Genomic DNA, 6,002 nt, shown 5'->3' on the forward strand with positions numbered 1-6,002 from the left:
AAAAAAAAAAAAAAAAAAAAAAAAAAAAAAGTGAAAAGGGCTGGGACTGTAGCTCAGGGTTCAATGAGTTAAAAAAAAAAAAGCATAAAATTATGACAAAATTTATAATGTATAATAAGTGTATAACATTATTACAAAAACCAACACATTTATATAGAAGAGTATTATAATTTTATAAATAATAGTCCTATTATTTGAAAAATGCATTTACTTTGAAATATCACCTTTGTCATATACTAAATTTGCATATGTGTTTGAGTCTAGTTCTGGGTTCTTTATCATGATTCATTCATCTAGTTTAAGCACATTTGCTTTATCTTATGCTTTACAGAAATCCTTTCTGGCTAAACTTGAATTTTGATATTTATATAAAACTCGTAGAAGCAACTGCTCTGATTTTTAAAAATCAATATTTTATGGGGGTGGTAACAAATTTGCAAGTTGATTTAGAGAGGATTTTCAATCTTAACTTTTCCTACTCCAGCAAAAGGAATAGCTCTCCATTTATATTCAAGCTGTTTTTCTTTTATCTCTCAGAAAATTTTAAAGTTTTCTGAAAGTCTTTTTTGAGGGAGTTTTTGAACGTTTCTTGTTAAGTTTATTTCTATTTCCTTTTTTTCTTCAACTTTGTCTCCTTCTCTTCCTTTTTTCCTCTTTCTTCTTCCTCCTCCTCCTCCTCCTGTTGGGGTAAATGGCACCAACTCTTTTATTATATTTTCTAACTACTGCTTGTTTGTTGCCTCTTCATGAGCCTTATATAAGTGGATCAGAGAAACTGAAGAAAATCTTCAAATCTCACTTCCCCTGTTGCAGTTATAAATAATCTCCATATTTGGGAAAAGATAAAGTGAGTCAAGAGAATACATGTTCTAGAAGAGAAGTCTTGGAGGGAAAAGTAGCCTGAAAGGGCAAATGGAGAGGGAATAACTGTGACTGAGAAGAAGGCTGAATGTCAATGAGGTGATTGGGGTGACACCCCAAAAGCAGGGTAATTAGGACTAGCACAAATAAAAAATGGTTGCATATAGCTAAAGCAGTGTACAGGCAAATTTATGGTGTTGGATGCTTTCCATTATTTTAAAAGATTGGATTGAAATTGAAACATTCTACTCAAGATAAATATAAAACTCAGAAATTATAACATTGAACATTAATAGCATTTGAGATAAATATAAGGACTAGGTTATTGGGGGAAAAATTCCAAAATAAAATCATGGAGAGCCCAAACTTGAACACGGGTAGCTTGAAGCTACAGGACATGCTTTAGGGCACGATTTCATGCCTCTCCATGCCATCACATGCCACTTATGTGTCATTGGGTAGCAAGTTCCTTAGCTCTAGCTGTATGACCTTAGTAAGACATTTTATCCTTTTTTTTTTTTGACATTTTTTCTTTTTATGATTCAGTTTCCTAAGGTAGGACAGAGAATACATAAAAAGGCATCATTCAAAATAACTATAAATGCAAACTGAACCAAATAATACAACAAAGGAATTAGCCCTGTATGACCAAATTGAGTTGAATTGAGGAATACAAGCATTTAACTTATCATCTTAATATATCCAGTAACAAATAGATCAACTATATAATCCAATCATCTCAGTGGATCATTGCAATACCATTTCTAAATAATCAAACAAACCTTAGATGTTTAAGAATAGCAAATTTTTTTATTTTAAATAAGCAACCAACGTCATACTCCATGGTAAATTACCTGGAACTAAGGGTCTCTACTCTCTGAACATAAAAACTACCTGGGGAGCTCTAAAAACCTACTGATGCCTGAGACCTACTGTAGGCCAATTAAATTGGAATCTCATGGGGTTGGAATACCAGCAACAAAGTAGGAATTACTACTCTAGAAGAAAGCTGATTAAAATCAAGAATTAACCAGGATATATACTAAGATCATTTTTATTAACATTATTTTGGAAGTTTTGGTGCATACACTAATCTATGAAGCAAAATATTGGCCAGAATCATCATTTGGAACCAATGAGATTATATACTTGGAAAATGCCAGGAGAATAAACTGAAATACTTGAAGAATTTTTAAGAGAATCTACTTATCTACAAAGGGAACTTCCCAGTGAATCAACAACAATATAAGTTAGAAAGTGCAATGATAAGGATTTTATTTAGATTGTTAACAAAAAGAAAGTAGAACTAACAAAAATACGTGGAACCCAAATAAAGGATATCGTAAAATTCAGTTTTGATAAATAGCCTAGGTCTGTGGTTTTAAAACTGTGTTCTGAAGTCCAAGGGCGAGGATGACCTGGTATGCAATGACGAATGGTCCTGAGCGAGAGGTTCACGGGACCTCCACCCTGCTTAATCTGAAGCAGTTTCATTTTCTTGTTTTCAGTGTTGACTTTCTGCATAAATTTTACTTGAAGAAAGGTGGTGACCACTAACGACAGCTTAATGTTTAAAAATATGTAGCCTGGACAAAACGTTCCTAAGGAGTATCTGATTCTCTTTTTTCTCCAGGGAAAGTTTGTTCATACTTTTATTTTATGTTTATTGAGTATCCACATTGTACAAAATACTTGTACATTTGTTGAGTACATACTAGGTGCTTTGTTAGGTTCTTTACATACTTTACCTCATTTAATCATTGCAAATACCATTTGAGGAAGGTATTACTCCCATTTTATACGTAAGGAATAATATTCAAAGTAAAATCTTGCCCAAGTCTCTCCAGGCAGTGTGAGCCACAGCTATAATTTGAGAGTTTTTTTATGTTTGACTTCAGAGATCCTTTTCTTTCCCCAACATACCACACCATGTCTTAGCACATAGGAAATTCTGATGATATTTGTGACCCATTAAAATATTGACAAGGATGCTGACACTGGTAAATGTGGAAAATGAACTGAAAAAGATGTTGATATTGATGAAGCTGATGCATGTGGCGTGTGTCTGATTCTAGTGGTAGAGGTAGAGCTGTTTTCCATAATGCCTTACCATTAAGATAGAATGATAGTGGCCAGAAATGACTGGGACACCCTGGATTAGATACCTACTGTCCAGAAAAGAAGTAGACCTGACTTTTTGGGTGTGGAGTAGAGGAGTTTTGGGTTTGAAGAGGAGGGAGGTGTTGCAGGAGAGGAGATATACAGTAAGATTGTAATTGAGTCACCAGCAAAGACTAACTGGGCATGCATAGAGCTTTCTTCACCTGTGGGAGTTCTCAGAATTACTTTGCTCCTACATCTGTTGCACATGTGCAGATAGACAACGCTCCTGGGCTTACGTGGAAAGAGTGGAAGCAGGTGGTATCAAAGGCCATTCTGATCACTGATTGAATTAGTCTGGAACCCTGAAATGAGGCCAGACATGCTTCATAGAGCAGACACAAAGGTTTTCACGGCTTGATGGTGTCTTTGGTTGTAAATAGCTACTGACATTCAGCTTGTGCCAGGGCCTGATCATTTTTTAAATAAACTATCTACTGAAGTTCTAGGTCCATAGAATTACACCAGTCAACCTCAATTGGTGGTACTGATACCAATGCAAAAGACCAGAGAATTCTAAGATCCTGCTAAAGCAAAAAGTGCTCATATTTTCATTATATACAATACAGGAAAATTATGGAATACAATATTTTCTGATTAATCAAAAATATGAAATAGAAATCACAATGACATAAACTCTGTGAAATAAGTTTTCTAATTTTTAATGAGCTCTGTCCCCATTTAAAACCTGCATGAAATTGAAATAAACACTGTGAACAAATATTAAGAAATAACAACTTGGAGTATGAGCAATCAAATGTAATCAGATGATTTAGTTGTGTCCCAAGCAAAATTTCCTCATGACAAAATTACTTATGTACTCAAAGCAACAGAATAAATGCTCATTCTATTTCAGGTTCTTTCTACCCAAGTAAAATTGCATCACACACACCCAAATTTTGGACTGAAAATAGATAATTATTAGCATTATAATTTATGTAAATGGCCACCCTATTCAAGTGAAGGTAATTTGTATCTCTTAGTCTTATGCTAATTATTTTATAAATAGATTATAAATAATCATGTGAGAGAATTCTAGCTGAAATCCTACTCGTTTAAAAGGCACTATTTTATCATATAAAACTTACAAAGAGTTATGTCACAGATGTTCTAATACTTTAAAAACTTTGTTGTTCTAAAAATTAAACTTTTTAAGGTTTAGTAGGCATAAGATAAAAATTAAAATTTAATATGGTAGTTCCCAGGCTTTTTTGAACTCCCTAAATGTGTTTTTTTTAATGATAGTCCTCCGGAGGAAGAAGGGGCATAACTTTCTCCAACCTGAGGGCACATCTGAACTACCTAGAGAACTTGTTAGCCCATCTGGACCACCTGAGGAGCTTGTTAAAACAGCGCTGAGCTCCACCCTTAGAATTCCTGATTCAGTGGGTCTGAAAGAGTAGGGAGCTGGCCCGGTGAATTTGCATTTCTAACAAATTCCCAGGTGATGCTTGAGCTGTTGGTTCTATCCGTACACTTTAAGAGGCAGCGCTGTAAGTGATGCCTATGGACTCGGACTTCAAGGACTATGGGAGAGACTGGACTCAGCTATCCGGGCATACCTTGTGATGGTGAGGTGAGTGGGCCCGGCCCATGGATGATCCCTTGTCTAAGGCTTTGTCTCTGCGTCTCCTGGGTGCTGCAAGGTCTTGTTAATCAGGGGCTTCGTTTATTGATTTGCTATTGTTTGATCACTCTAATCAAGCGAGGGAAGGCCTAGATTTATGAATCCCACAGGAACCTTTTGTCCTCAACCCAGAACCAGACTCAAGACGGGCAGGTTTCTTTGCAGTCTCCTTTTGCCAGCAGATAAAATTTTTTCTAGCTCCCCTTTTCCAAGGAAGTTGTACATCATTAAGGGTTGTGGTATTAGGAGGCATGCATATGTTTTTTGTTAATATCTGCTTTTTATTTTATTCGACTTTCTTTGTATTTCAGTGGTTGTTCTTTAATTTCTCAACATGGCTACTGAGCTCAGTGCCTTTTTTAGTCTTGCTTCCTGTCTAATGCATTGAAGTTGGCATTTAAGTTTCAACTTTCTACCTGGAGTGGGCTTGAAGGCCTCCTCTCTTTTGCCAACTGCCTATTAGAACTCAAACACCTTGCAGTCGTCTGTTTTCTCTCAGAGGTGGAAGCTACAGAGGAAAAAGGAAAAGAAAGGTTGGGAAGGAGGCAGATTTCATGAAAATCCAAGGGAGATCAGTAGAGGAAAGGGACCAGAAGTGGGAGGAAGGAAGGCTTGGGGGAAGTGCTGGGGAGTGATATTGGCCAAATTATATGGCCGTATCATGTGCATGTGCATAATTATGTAGTATAATGCCCCGATAAAAAAAATGTAGGGAAAAAAATAATTCCAAGCTCTTGGTTGGGAAGATTAATTAACACACTGGGGCAGTGAAAACCATTAGGGCCTGCTGACCACCTTGGCTTTCAGCTTCCTAGGAAATTTCTTTCTTTCTCATCAGCTCAGATTCGCATTTATAAATCTGCTGGTTATATTTGATGAATCAGTTCTCATTGTTTTGCAATGAGGCTTTTCAGGATCTTTTGTCATATTGCTAGAATTAGAAGTCAAGGGTGACATTGAGAGATTAAGAGAATACAATGGTAATACCTGTAAAGCCCTTAGCTCAGTGGCATGCCAGGTAGGAAGTTCTTGGTGAACATCAGCTGCCATTATTATTATTATATTTGCATGCCTAGAAAAGAGGCTCACTAGTGGCAGAAGAAATGGAGTATATACAGGAAACAAAGCCTACCAGAAGAATAGTGAGAGAAAGAGGAAGAATCATGGTAAAGTCATATTTTAACAAAGACTGTGATAACTGGGTTGAGGATATATTACTGTATGTTCTCTGAAAAGACCTAGAAAACTGGCCCAATCAGGAGAAAATTCTTCACAGAGGGAGAAGTCCTAGAATCAAATACAGCTGCAGAGGCTTGGTAAGCACAGCTCTGGGGGCATGATTCAATAGACCAAG

Source organism: Marmota marmota, unplaced genomic scaffold, assembly GCF_001458135.2.
Source record: "Marmota marmota marmota unplaced genomic scaffold, marMar, whole genome shotgun sequence".
Taxonomy (NCBI): domain Eukaryota; kingdom Metazoa; phylum Chordata; class Mammalia; order Rodentia; family Sciuridae; genus Marmota; species Marmota marmota.